Here is a 14,776-nt window from a genome sequence, read left to right on the forward strand (position 1 = left end):
CTCTGTATATGAAAGGGAGTAATAAGAGTACCTACTTTACAGAGTCTTTGTGACAATTACATTTGTTAACATATATAAGGAGCTTATAAGAGTGTCAGGCACATACTTAGTACCATGTATGTATTTGCTAATTGTTACACCAGGCCCCGTTCAATTTGCACATCTGCTTCCCTCCTCCCTCCCCAAACAGACATACACAAACACACTCCTTGGGAATTTTGCACCAGTTGTTTCCTCTGCACGGAACACTCTTTGCCCAGATATCCACTCAGCTTGCGCCCTGACCCCCTCTAGATTTTTCCTCAAATGTTACTTTCTCAACGAGGATCGCCCCGACTACTCTCAATACCCCTTACCCTAATCTGTTTTGTCTACAGTTCTCATCACCTTATAACGTACTGTACAATGGACTTCCTTATTCCACTATTTGTTGTATTCCTAACCCCCCAGCCCCAGGCCTGCTCGACCCCCTAGTATGTAAATTCCACAAGGGCAGAGGTTTTTTGTTTGCTGATGCACCCTAAGAGGATGGACAGTGTCTGGACCAGGCAGGGTGTTTGGTAACTATTTGCTGAATGAAGAACTGAACAGTAATTCATATTAGATAATCTGTTGTCATTTCTTGACCTCCTGGATGTGCTCATTAGGAACACGAGAGCCCCACTTTGTCTGCAATGACCTGCCAGCAGGCAGCACACCCTCCAGCTGCCCTTTCCACCACCCAAAGCTTTTACATGCCTCCCTCTCTCCTAATTTTTTAAATTATTGCTTATGGATGTGTTTTCCTGCGTTCTGCTTTTAACCTCAAAAGCTTCTCACGCTCTTTTCTAAGTCATTTCTGTTGTCTCTCTCCTGGTCATTTCCATTAAGTCCTTTTTTTTACAATGTGATGGCCAAAACCCTCATGTGGCATTCCTGGAAGGAAAGCCCAGCCAGGAATGTCACAGCTCCAGAGCCTTTTCAGAATTCTCCATCCTCTAATTAGGATGGCCGCACATCTCAGCTGCTGCTTTTGACTGCTGTTGTGAGCTGAATGTTGATGCTGATCATTGTGCCTAGATAATTTCCCTGAGCAGCTAAAACTAATAATCAGTGGTATTTTCAATAGAGTCTTTCCATTTAGTGTGGGTGAGTTATTTAGCACTTCATTTTTTCCCGTTGAATTTAATTCTTTGCCATGTTTCCTAATTAGGAAGATTTACGATTCGTTTTGATTTTCTGGAAAAATTCCTTCCCAGGGATGCTTATCTCAGCTGCAGCAAATGTTTCATCTGCTTATTTCACCTCTTAATTTCTGCTGGGGTTGTTAACGTGTCAGACTTCAACAGCAGGGCTGACTCTGGGGCTGCCTCATTGCTGGTTCTTTTTCAGACTGAGGCTGGGGCTTTATATTCGAGGCTGATGGGCACAAATGCAGCTTTTTCTCCTGTGCTCCCTCCCCTCCTGTGGCCCCTTGGCTCTCCTTTTGGGCCTTCTTCTGGTGTGTTCCCCCTTCCTGTCGAATCCTGTCTATCTTCCACATGCATGCCTAGGGCTCCCCATTTCTCGCTGTCAACATGGCCTTTAAAAATAAAAACAATTATGCTGATAACATGGAAATAATAGGTAAAACTATATTCTGCATCTCACCACTTACTTGGTTCTCTTTTCTCCTATTGTTGTTAAGTGAAATTGATTTTTTTTTCCCCACAAATTTACCTTGCTGCTCAACTACCTGTTTTCTGAATATTTTTGTGCTTCCTAGTAACAGTTCTCCTCTGTTCCCCTCAGGCATTTCCTCCCTCCCCTCTTGGCATTTAAAGATCTAATAAAACTCAACCAGGTAGGAGAGCAGGCTGCAATCCCTCAGGATCCCTGGGCTGGGATTCCCATGGCTTAAGACCTCTCTGTCCAGAAGCCACAGAGGAAACATGAAAGAAGGTCAAATGTCTTTCATTTGTTTGGTCTTCCTGGGAGAACTACTGACCCTGGTCAGGATCCATAGTTTCTACTGCTGTGGCACTTTGCCCAGAGCTATGTGCAGAGGGAAGCATTCCCAGTGCCAGACCCCTTAAGAGGGAAAATTTCAGGCATTGCATGAAGAGAGTAATCTATTGAAAGATTGTGTGTAGAGATTGAGCCCACCCTTGAGAAAGCGAGGGGAGAGTGCAATGAAGCTGTTTTCTCAGACATTTTAGAAAGTCTCAGGTCTATTACATTTCCTCAGCAAAATTCAAGGTGGGTTATCATGAGTAAAACCCAAGTGCCTTAAGAGCCCATATAAGTAACTTAAATGAGGAGGAGAGATACCAGCCTGGTAATGCAGGCAAACCTGAGAGCCCATTCCAGTGCAGAGGGATCAGCAGGCCTTTGGCCAGGTGCTGCCACAGGAGAGTACAGCGTCTGAGGGAAGCTGGAGATCCACATAATTTAATGTGAAACTTCCCAGTTTTCAAATGGTGGCCACTTATCCCAAAATTTTAATACTCTATGTGCTAAAGCTTGTTAGGCCACGGTCTGTGACCCAGGACTAAATGATCACCAAGTCTCTGCCCACCCTTGCTCTCCCAGTGGTCATAAATAAACAATAATAAGAAAAAAAGTTCTTACTAAAATCTGCACAGTTATTTTTGTTTTATGAAATATACTCTCTTCATATTACTTGGGATGTAACAGTATATTTTAAAAGCGCATTCACTTGGTATATGTCCAAATCAGTTGTATTATTCCCAGCCCATTCTCTGACCATCAGCCCAGGCAACCACAAGACTTCAAGGAAATGAAGTACAACCCAACCCCCCAAAATGTGGAGGACCTGTTCCTAATCTTTTCAGTTAAACTTGCTTTGTAAAAAATGCACTCCATCTTTAAGGAAGAGATAATTTCTAAAATAACTTAAACTGCTACTGTTCACTTAGCAAAAGTTGTTAAAGAAAATCACAAAAACACAAGTAACAATGGACTGATTTCATTAATCCTAAATATAAAAGCATCAGTGTATTCAAAGACTTGAATACATGATGAAGCAGATGTAAGGGGGTGTTGAACATTAAGACATATATTAGTAAAGTTTATTTTTCAGTAAGTCAGAGTGAAAATAAATACAGTAATAGAGCTTAAGAGACAGTTGATAAAATTTAACATCTTTTCTCAATTAAAATCTCATGGTAAATGAGGAATAGAAGGAAATTTCTTTAAAGATGATGGTGTATTAAAGAATATCAAGTACAAAGGCAAATTCTTGTCTTACTGCATTAAAGACTAAATGCCCATTATCTTTTCCTGCATTCTTCAAAAATTTTCTGAGGCTTTGACCATTGCAACAGGAAGAGACAAAACTGCATTATTTGTAGGTGATATGATTATCGACATAAAAATTCAAAGATCAGTTGACAAGCTATTAGAACTAATAAGACATTTTCACAGTGTAGTAGGATACAAGAGAAATACACAAAAATCAATAGTTTTCCTAACTTACAGCAAGGAAATATATCTCATTCACAATAATAACAAAATATTACAAAAACAATAATAACAAAAATATGTAGGAACAAATTTCACAAAAATTGTGCAAATATTTGTGGAAAAAATTTATGTACTTAAAAAGATAAAATTCATGAAGAGTGTGTTCGTGAATAGTAAGACTCGTGATTTGGAAAATATTGAAAAAGAAGAGAATTAGGAGATGAATTACTTTGAGAGAGCAAATACATTACAAAGCTATACTTAGTGTGCCAGAGCACAGGAATAAAGAGATAGCTAATAGAATAGACAAGAATGTTCAGCAACAGACACACACACACACCAATTTAGTTTGTGATTAATGGTGGCACTTCAGAGTAATGGGGAGAAGAATGGATTATTCAATATGATATTGGAATAACTGGTTAACCACTTGGCAAAAAGTAAGTGAAAAATAAAAGTGAAGATCCCTGTCTCAATCCATGTACAAGGATAAATTAGAGACTGCAAACTTAAATACTACTTGTGAGTGCTGTTTGGTAATTTGTATTAAAAATTGAAATTCCAGAATCTCCTGAACATTTCCATTTCTAGGAACTAATTCCAAGGAGGTAGACAGACAGATGTACAGAAATGTCTGCACAAGAATGTTTATCGCTGCATCTTTTTTGGAGGGGGAATAGTAAAAAATACAAAACCCCTTACATGTCTAGGTATCACAATGGATAATTTCGTGTGTGTTGTATGTGTGTGTGACATACACACAAACCATGGAATGCCATAAGTCTACTTCAAAATGATGAAATAGATTTATATGTATTAGAATGAAGGATATCCACATCATATTAAGTGAAAAACTCAGGTTCTAAGTCTGTAGGTATTCTTTGATAAATTTTCTTAAATGTGTGGAGGTATATAACAAACTACTTTTTAATTTTTTTTCATTTCTCATAGGTACATTATGCTTTTGTCTAGAAGATTCTTTCCCTCTCTAAATTCTCTTTACTTAGGTAACTTCAATATGAGTACATCCTTGACGTCTTAGCTTAAGCCTCTTAAAGGGGACAGGGAAAGCAGATACTCTCTCCTAGGTAAGCATGCTCTCAGGGAACCCTGTACTTGCCACGCTACCTATAAACCATACTGTTCTTTTTCATTTATCTAAATTCCTTTTTTTGTCGTTGTTTTCTCTCAAGCCTCTAAGCTCCGTGAAGGCATATGAGTGTCTTGTTCACTCCAAAACCCAGCACAGTGTCTGGCAGGTAACTGTCACTTATTGAGCTCTTACTGTATGCAAAATACTGTGCTAAGTGCTTTCAATAACCTCACTACACCCCTGGATAGCTGCTATTATGATCTCCATTCTGAGGATGAGAAAACTGAAAGTCAGATTGTGAAATTTGTCCCAAGTGCTGTCGGCCCCGCTGGGATTAATTCCCAAGTCTGCCGCTCTTGGCCACTACACTCACCATATGGTGATCGGTATATCGGAGGAAATCCTCCCAGCCATGGGTGGGGATGCTGCACTGGGGGTTGAGCACTGGAAGGGCCTTTGAACCGTAGGCCCTTTAAACTCCATTGTAACAGCAAGCCCCGCCCATTGCGAGCCTCCCGCGGAGCACGTTAGGGAGCGACAGAGGCGGGGCGAGCTTCCGGGGAGGGGCGGGGCCAGCGCTGGTTGGCTGGTTTCGAGCGGAAGTCGTGAGGTTCGGTGGTCCGAAGACGCTGGCTTGTGACCGGGAGGGGGAGAAGGAAGGCCAGCGTAAAGGTTGCCGCTCCATCCGATTTCTCCTGCGACCATCGAGAAAAAAACCAGCACCTCGGCCCAGCGGTTAGCCCCTTCCCCCAGGCTCTCTCCGCCCGATTTCACCACCGTTATGTGGGAAGCGAATCCAGTGAGTAGCCGGGCGGGACGGGGCGGACCCAATGGGCGGGGCCGGTGGGAGAGGGGGTTCCCGCGAACTGCTCCCACTCACCCGCGCTAGGCTGGGTGTTGAGTTCCGGGAGCCTGAAGATCCAGCCCTTGAGGCTTTTACAGTCTCTGGCTTTTTGCGTGTTGGAGATGGCTCGATTCGGTATTGCTTTCCTATTACAATTGTTATTATTTTACTTGATGTGGTTTCTCCGCCGGCCTCCCTTCACCGTTTTTTTTTTTAATTTTGTGTTTTGCTTTCTAATTGGAGTCACTGGGCTTTGAACCTGTACTCTTCTTTTGCCTCCGGTGTACTTGCCAGTCCGCCCCATCTGAAGCTTGGGGATTCGACCCCTGTGTCTTGAATGGGCCTCGGAGGAACCGTCATTACTCCTTGTCCCTCCCTGGTGGACAGCCATTTAATACTTGGGAGACCAGGTGTATATTCGAAGCCTTTAGATCGTGAAGTTCTTAGAATTTCTTTTTCCAGTGGACAGAACTGATGACCTGGAACGTTTCAGCTGCGTCTTGTTTCCCTCGTTTGTCTTCTGTATTCGCATTCTGTCTGCATGTATTTTGTCTGCTATGCTTTTATACATTTGTTTATTTCATGTGCAGCCTTCTCACGGTGGAATCTACTTGCCAAGAGTATTCCACTCATCTCTTACCAGAGTTGAAATCGCCTGGTAACAGGGCAGATGTACACTGTTTACACCTTGTGAGTTGACTGAAAATAATGGCAGAATCATATTTCAGCAAATTGACTAAATAGAGGAAACTACCCCATACGCAGAGATCACTGCCTACATTTACTTCATGACCCTGTTTCCCACTTGCAACCACTCCTTTGCTGTAATCAGTGCTGCTTTTCTTTTTTCCCTCCCCGGAATACATTTCCAGTGAACTGATAAAAGAGCTTATCAGTTTATTCTGTTACATTTTCAGTTTTCATCCAGTGGAAACAAGGCCGTTAATCTGCATTTGTTGGTCGCACATTGTGGTTCCATCCCAGTCCACCATGTACTGATGGTCATTGTCTAGGGTTTGTTTTTGTTGTTTTTTATTCAAACATGAATACTGTAATATCAGGCCACATCAGAGGAAAGTAAGTAATTGCTGGTATTTGATTTTGTCAAAAATAATTTTGAGTTATGAGAATGTGCTCTCTGCTTATATATTCAGACTGTCATCACAGTCTTCCTTTTATATCATTATATATGTGTATGTATCAATTTTTATTAGCAGTCCTTTTCATCTTGATTTCTCCAAAACAAACCTTTTAGTCACCCAAGTACATGTCGTGCTCTAAATCACATGTTTTAAGTTTTTTACTATGTTGTACGCTCCATATGGGCAGGGATTTTTGTCTGTTGTTTATTATGGCAGACTAGAGAACAAACAGCACATGGTACATAGTAGGCACTCAGTAAATATTTTTGAATTAACAAAGGTGATTGGATTAGTACTAGAGAGAGTCCTTTGCACCAATGCTCATCTCCCTTTGGTGTCACATACACATCAGCATTTGCTATTGTATCATATGTATGTTTGTGAGGGTTATAAAGTCATTAATGACTCATATATTTGGTTTGTTACATTGTTATCTCATTTCTTTATAAGAAATGCTGTTTTCTCTGAAGTTTTTCTAACAATGTTGCTTGATTTCAGTGGAGCAGACTGACTGACTTTTCTTGGTAGTGCTGAAGCTTCCACATAAAAATCCCATATTCTTCTTTCAACCCTTATTCTCCTGCCACCCTAATGTGTCTCAGTGCTGTGTTTTCTTACTGATACTGTTTTTCTTCCTATGAGCCTATGAATCCTGTCAATATGGACAGTTTAATTTTTTAAAATACTGTGACATTCTTCATGTAGGTTTCTCCATTGACCTGTTAGTTTCTTTTAATAGAGGAGACATCTGGATAGTCCAGCTGTGCTCATGGAATAAGTCAATTTTTGTTACCCTAAGCCAAACAAAATTGGGAAGATTTAAAAACAAAAATCCACAATGCATCCTGAAGATAAATGCAGGTGACTTTTGCATTACCCACCAATTTAAATAATTATTCACCATTTCTTTCCATTGAATGAGAGAATAAGTTCTGCATTGTGAAGGAAGGGCATTCTGAGCCGCTTTAATTAAAGATTTCTGCCTAGCTTCTCCCTATTTCTGGTAGCATTCATGACCTTAATATGCCACCTATAATCTGCAAATATACCTCCTATTGCAATATACCTTCTGTGTGATACTGTATCCCCTTCACAAGTATTTTGAGGAATTAGCACATTGAAGCTGGGCCTGGCTGTACTCAGAAGCAGCTTCCCCTTCCAAGTGAAAGTGTCCATGACATGATTTGGTGTGGAAAATCACCACTGAGCTTGCAACATTGCTTTGTGGGAGCAGAGGTGACCCAAAACGGGATAACCAAGGAGTTATAAATAAATTTTATCTCAGTACACAGTTTTATTATATTTTTCAAGACAGTCATGAAATCAGTGATGATTCTGCTCAAGGTTTTCACTGGCTAGGCATGTTGGGGTAAGCATAATGTCCCTGCCAAGGCAGCCCAGACTGACAGAAGCACCAGGCACCTTCAGTTCTGATATGGGCAGTTCTCCATCCACCTGCGGGACGCAGCCCTTGTCTGACCTTTCCCCAGTTTAAGAAAATGGCAAAGTCTGTAGAAAGGAGTTGTGCGGGCTACCATTGCTGCCTTGACTGTGTACCCTGCCTTTATCTTGCCTTTTCCTGTCTCTCTGTTGTCTCATCCCTCTTTGCTGGGATTGGAATAAGTAGATCATTATTACCCATCTGTTTGAGATCACAAACCATCTATTGCAGTAACATGACCTTACTTTCCATGATGAACTCTTCCATAGTTCCTTTCCATTTATTAACTCAAACCATTAGAATAATCTGAAGAGTTACTAAAGGAGGAGAAAATGCTTTTCCCAATGTCACGTAGGTGAGTCAGCAACAGGATTCTATTAGCTCCTGAGTCCTCTTTCAGACCCTTCTGTTGCTTGGTGGTCCAGTGGTAACATTTATATATTGGCACCATGCTTGACCTGCTGAGCCACCCTGTCCTCTGTTACTCTGTATTCACAGCTGCCTCCAGGCTCCCTTGGCACAGTGATTCTCTTTTTTCCTGTTAACCTTCTTGGAAGATTAGTCTACACTTTCGCATTCTTACTCATACCTCACTCCTTCAACTCCACTTCTGTGCCTGACACCTTACTTACTAGCTGATCACCAAGAACTTTCAACTCACCATTTGCAATGACAACCTTTACACCTCTTATGTCTTTCTATAACATTGATGCCATTAGCAGTGTTTCACAAATCTCTTTTTTCATTTTCCTGAGACTGTACTCCTTTGGATTTCTTTCCATGGTTTATCTTTGGATCATAATCTCGACTTAGCTTCACTGCCTTCTTCTACCCCTGAAATGTTGTACATCTTTTCTTGATGAGCTCCAACGCTTCAGATATCACTGAAGTGTAGTGAATATGCCTGCCAAATGTACACCTTTAGTCCTGAACCCTTCTCTGAGTTGGGTGATCAGCAACTGATTGTTGCTCTGATAGTTCAAAGTTAGTAGGTCTAAGCCAAACTCAGTCATAATTCAGCCAACGAATAATTAGTATCTGCTGCATGAAACACCACTCTAGACAGTAGGGCGGAGACGGGGGACACTGCGAACATGGATCAAATCAGCCTGGCCCTCAGAGGCCTTGCCATATAGTTTGGGGGGAGAAAGTGATACCAGTGGGTATCGGGGGTTTGTGGGTTTGTTGAAGTCAGGTGTTTGAGCTACAGACATGGTCTGGGGAAGTCTAAGGAAGCAAAATGGCCAAAGTCCCCAGAAGTGAAGGAGCGGCAAGCGCAGATGGGACAGAGGAGTGAAGCGGAGAAGGCGCTTATTGCTGTACAAAGTCTCAGTGTGTTCTCAGCACCTTCCGAGATGAGGGCGGAGGGGTTGTAGGCGGTGGTGACCGGTGTCTATGTAATCTCTCTGCTGAGTCAGGTGGTGTCTGTTATCGACACCCTCAGGCTTCCGGGAGGATGGAGGTAGGACGTGTTCCCAGAAATAAAACATCTGTAAGAGCTTGATGTCTGTGGAGATGTGTTCCTAGGGTCAGCACAGAATCCGGGGTTCACATACTGATGCCTTCATTGTCTTGGCATTCTTTGTAGAACAATAAAATTGTTCTAACAGTGGAGTTAGTAAAGCGCGTGACGTGCCAGTGTTTGGTGGCTGGGACGGTCCTAACAGAGTATGCCCACACTTGGGATATCTAATACCTCTGTGAGGTAGGAATTAATACATTACTATCCTCTTTTTTTATTTTTTTAGTGATGTTACTAAAGCTAAAAGTTTGGTGAACTTTCTAAATAAGGATGGAACCAGATTTAAGTGTAGATCTTTGTGGCTCAGGATATATGCTCTTTCCAGTCTAACTTAGGATATAGGATTTAAAATGAGTAGAAAAAGACCTGTGAAGAAAGGCACAGGGAGTCAGAGAAAAGGAAGGATTCCCGAGTTGTAGGAAATCATGACCTTTGTGTGACACCAACTCCCTTGATTTTAGAACTTTTTCTAGTGGTGCAACACCTGAGCAAGAGTAGAGAAGCAATCCTCCACAGGACTGGCATGGCAGACGCAGCGTCAGGACAAGGAAATGAGTCTGATGGGTTTCAGTATCAGGGAGAAAAACCGGGTTCGAGGTACAGGGTGGAGGCATATGTTTGTAACAGAGGTCTGAAGGATGGGTTGAGATCAGATGCTTAGGGTGACCTACCTGGCCTAAAATGCACAATCAGAATGGTTAGAGGTCTTTAGCTTATGCAACTTACCTGCCAACAGTTAGACCTGTGTTTGAAATAATGTCTGATGGCAGTCATTTATTTATTAAGCACCACTGTAAGCCAGTCGGTGCTAAGTCCCAGGGCTTACAGTGGCCCCTGCCCTTGTGGGCTTGCAGACTGTACAGGGAGGCCAACATTAAGCCAGTAATTACACAGATAACATTTAACTCCAATTGTAGTAACAGCTCGGAAAGGAAAGAGTGCAGTGACAGCATATAATAGGAGGAGCTAGGCCTAGACTGGGAAATCAGGTAAGGCCACCACTTTTACAGAGTCACTTTTACACAGGTCTGAAGGATTGAGTGAGAGTTGGCCAGGTTGAGGTTGGATGGGAGGCAAGGAGGGCTGATCAGGCAGCAGAAGCCATATGAGTGGAGACCCCACGGCATAAAGGAGCGTGGTGTTGGAGGAACAGAGAGAAGCCATGTGTGGCTGGAACACAGTGAACCAGAAGATGAGGCCAGTAGGTAGGTAGAAACCGCCATGCATGGCTTTGTGGCACATGTTTAAGATTTTGAACTTCATCTTTTGAGGAGCGGAAAGCCATTGAAGGATTTTATATAGGAAGTGATGTGAACATTTGCGTTTTAAAAATGACCACTCCAGCTGCTGTGTGGAAAATGAGCCGTTTTAGAGAGTGCAGTTGGCAGAACCATGGCTTCCAGAGATACCCACATCCTAGTGCCCAGAAACTGTGAATCAGTGTGGTGTTACATAGTAAAGGGGAATTGAGGTAGCTAACCAGCTGACCTTGAACTAGGGAGAGTATCTTGGATTATCCAGTTGGACCTAGTATCACGAGGTACTTAATCACGAGGGTACTTAAAAGTGGAAGGAGACCAAAGAAGTGGGTCAAAGGGAGCGGACTAAGGAACAGTAGTTGAAGAGATACAGTACTGCAGGCTTTGGTGATGAAGTAAGGGGCCCCGAGGCAGGATGTGGGCAGCTTCCAGAAGCTGGAAAGGCCAAGGAAGGAGATCCCCCAATAGTCTTGAGAAAGAAATCAACCCCAGCTTGATTTCCGCACAGTGAGACCCATGTCAGACTTAAACAGAACTATTGGATAATAAATTTGTACTGTTTTAAGCCACTAAGTTTGTGGTAATTTGTTCCAGCAGCAATTGAAAACTGATACAGAAGGGCATCAGAAGGGCTGTTGGAAGACCACTTGGAAGTTCTAGGTAGCCCAGGGGGAGGTAGAGGTGACTTGGACTAAGTGGGTACTAGCGGAGAGAGGTGGATCAGTTCAAAATGCACTTTGGTGAATGCTAGGTTTCTGACAAGGGCAACCGGGAGAAGACATCTCCACTGAGATGGGAAGATCGGGAAAGGGGAAGACATTAAAGATTAGAAGTTTGGTTTGGGGCCTATTACAGGTCTAATGTGTCTATGAAACAGTCAAGTAATAAATTCAAAGAGGAATTGAATAGGGAAATCTGGAGCACAGAGAAGGCTGGGCCGGAAATTGTAGTTTCAGCCTCAGCCTGTATAGATGGCTTTTAAAATTGTGGGAGGGAGTGAGATCCCTAGGACAGAGTTTCTTAAACTTTCAGCACCCATGCAGATTGCCATTTTGTACTATTTAAAAGGATATTTTTATATCTATCTAACTTGTTGATAAATAGCTTGAGATGTAACTTAGAGCCAGGTGCTTTTTTTTTACTTTACATTTCTATTGAAGTAGGAAATCCCATGCTATAATTATAGATTGTCAAGATTTGCAACTGGTGTTTGCTGGCTCTCTCAAGTGTTTCAGAATACCAAGGATCAAACACAGACTGAGAAGTTATAAGAAGATTTCTCTCTAAAGACTATTCCTAGTGTTCTATCAGTTGCCAAATTGACACACTTACAATGCTAAATAATATGGGAGCAAATGTTTCAACCAGACTGCATGTTTAGAAGGTAGCAGCAAATGGATTGGTAGTCATTCTTCGATTGCTTCAGTCTCTGGAAAGTATCTGTTCATGTTTTGTTGTAACATTTGCATGTGTTCTTTGTATATCTACAGTAATAACATCAGTGTCACTCTCTGAGGAGTAAAGAAAACCATCAGATTCTCGGGAGGAATCACATCCTAGCAACTAAGCCATTTGCAGCATAGTTTGATAACTGGAAACTCTCATATCTTACTATCAGTATTAAAAATTAGAGTATTTTGGCTTTGAAGTAGTAGGTTCAGGTTATTTAAGATTCTGAATATATTTCAGGTCTGCGCTTACACGGGCCTCTTTAAATCCTGAATGACTATTGATATTATCAGCCTCATGAAGGAATGTTTTTATTTCATTCCTCCTTTCAGAAACTCCTGTCAGCACTTTTTTCCTTGGCACCCAATAAACCTGAATGGAAGGAGTGATCTTGCAAACCCTGCCATTTCTTCCCACAACAGCTGAAAGCACATACTCTGAGTAGTCAAGATTTGCTGATGCTCAATTTTCATTCTTTCCTTCAACACTCAGCCGCAATCAGGAGGCATATTGTTGGCTTTTAACTGTTCCATATGTTTAAAATATCTTTTAGTAATACAGCAACACCTTTTTTTGCTATATGTGCAGCTTGTGCTAGTCAGTTTTGAATGTGTCATACCTTTTCAACCTATGTCACAGCTTGCAAAAGTACCATTGTCTAAATGAAAACTGTCATCCCTTGTACTATGAGTTTCATTGAGAAGCAGAACCAGAAGTTGAGTACTTCTACCTCATTACATAGTATATATACTGTAAGAACTAATTCATGTATTTTATCCACAAGTAATTTGTTCAATTTTAAAACAAAATATATGCTGAAAAACTCACGTGATAATAATTGCTCTTCCGTACATGTGCCATTAGTATTATGTGACTTCCAACAGAGTCATTGAATAAAGACATTTTGTTAATAGCTTGTTTTTTCTCACAATTAAATTGGGCATTAAATTCAGATTGAGAGCTCTCAGCAGTATTGAGACGTTTATAGTTGTTACAGCTGAAGAATGCCTCTTTAGTCTTGGTCTCTTCTGTATGCCTATCAACAAAGCAAATTGATTTGAGGCTTTGAAAATTTACGTGGCTTTACACCATCTAATTTGCTGAACACTAGCTGATAGGAACTGATCAACACAGATTGAACATAATGAGATATTATAGCAAGTTGGTAACTTTAAAGAAAATAAAGGGATTTTCATGTGAATCATTATTACTCTTAAATTTCAACTTTGCAGAATGTGTATGAACAAATTTCTTTCATTACTTTTTCCTGTGAAAATGCCTGTGATCTACTTCATAATTCTTGAGGACCATGTTTTGAAGATGCTGAGAAGGACAGGAAAAGGGGCTAGGACTGCACGTAAGAGTCCCTAAAAGTTACAGGCTGAATGGAAGTCAGGGTGCAAAAACGTTTGAGAATTTATAGCCAATAATCTAAAATAGTTTGGAGGGTATGATTTCATAGAAACCAAGAAAAGAGATTCAGGACCAATAGTAAACTGTGGAATGTTACTGAGAGGTCAAGTAAGATGAAGACTGCTAAAAGTGCGTAGGATTTAGCAATGTGGAATTCACTGGATATCCTAGCAAGGGCTCCCCTCTTTTTTTTTTGGTGATGAAACAGGAGATACTGTGCCAGAAGCTAGAAAAGCTAAATTAGAGTGGGTTTTAGAGTACATAGGAAATGAAGAAATAAACGTAGTATGTGTGGACAAAGAATTACATACAGTTAGTAAACCACCAAAGGAGAAAAAATGGAACCCTGAAAGTATTCAATCCAAAAGGGAACAAATAACAGTTGGGACAAGTAAAAAGATAAGATGATAAACTTAAACCTAACCATGTCAATAATCAACCAAAATAAATATTCCAAACACCCCAATTAGAAGGCAGATTGTCAGATTGGCTTAAAAAGCAAGACCCAACTGTAGGTTGTCTGCAAGAAATGCACTTTGAATGTAAAGACACAAATAGGATGAAATTAAATGAAAAGAGATAGACAGTGCTAACACTTATCAAGAGAAAGCTTAAGTGGTATATTAATATTAAAGTAGATTTGCGAGATAATGATATTACCAGGATAAAGGATATCATTTCTTAATGATAAAGATGTTAGTTAATCAGTAATAATCCTAAACATTGATATGCCAAATAATAGAGCTTCAAAATACATGAAGCAAAACTAATAGAACTGTAAGGAGGAATAGACAAATCCCATTATAGTTGGAGATTTTAATATTCCTGTCTAAATAATTGACAGAATAAGTAGATAGAAATGACCAAGGACATAGAAGACTTGTACAAACAACACTGTCAACCAACTTGACCTAATTCACATTTATTGACCATTACACCCAACAACAACTGAATACAATTTTTTTCCGACTACACAGAGATTAACATTTAACAGGATGGGTCAAGTCCAGGGCCATAAAATAAGTCTCAATATATTTCCAAGAATTTAAGTCATCTAAAGTATGTTATCTGATCAAAATGGAATTAAATTAAAATTCAATTTAATTTAAATTGACATCTGAAAAATCCTCAAGCATTTGATAAATAAATAATGATTATAAAATAACTCA

The 14,776-nt window shown here is 40.6% G+C and overlaps 1 protein-coding gene across 1 annotated transcript in view; it reads left to right on the forward strand.

Moving 5' to 3' along the window:
* Positions 1-5,151: 5,151 nt before the first annotated feature.
* The window catches only part of PARP11 (poly(ADP-ribose) polymerase family member 11), a 42,518-nt gene continuing 32,893 nt past the window's right edge, over positions 5,152-14,776 (forward strand). The window contains 1 exon segment of the mRNA XM_017670488.3: positions 5,152-5,336. The gene's annotated coding sequence lies outside the window, so the exon portion shown is untranslated.

This window comes from Manis javanica, chromosome 15 (assembly GCF_040802235.1).
Source record: "Manis javanica isolate MJ-LG chromosome 15, MJ_LKY, whole genome shotgun sequence".
Classification (NCBI taxonomy): domain Eukaryota; kingdom Metazoa; phylum Chordata; class Mammalia; order Pholidota; family Manidae; genus Manis; species Manis javanica.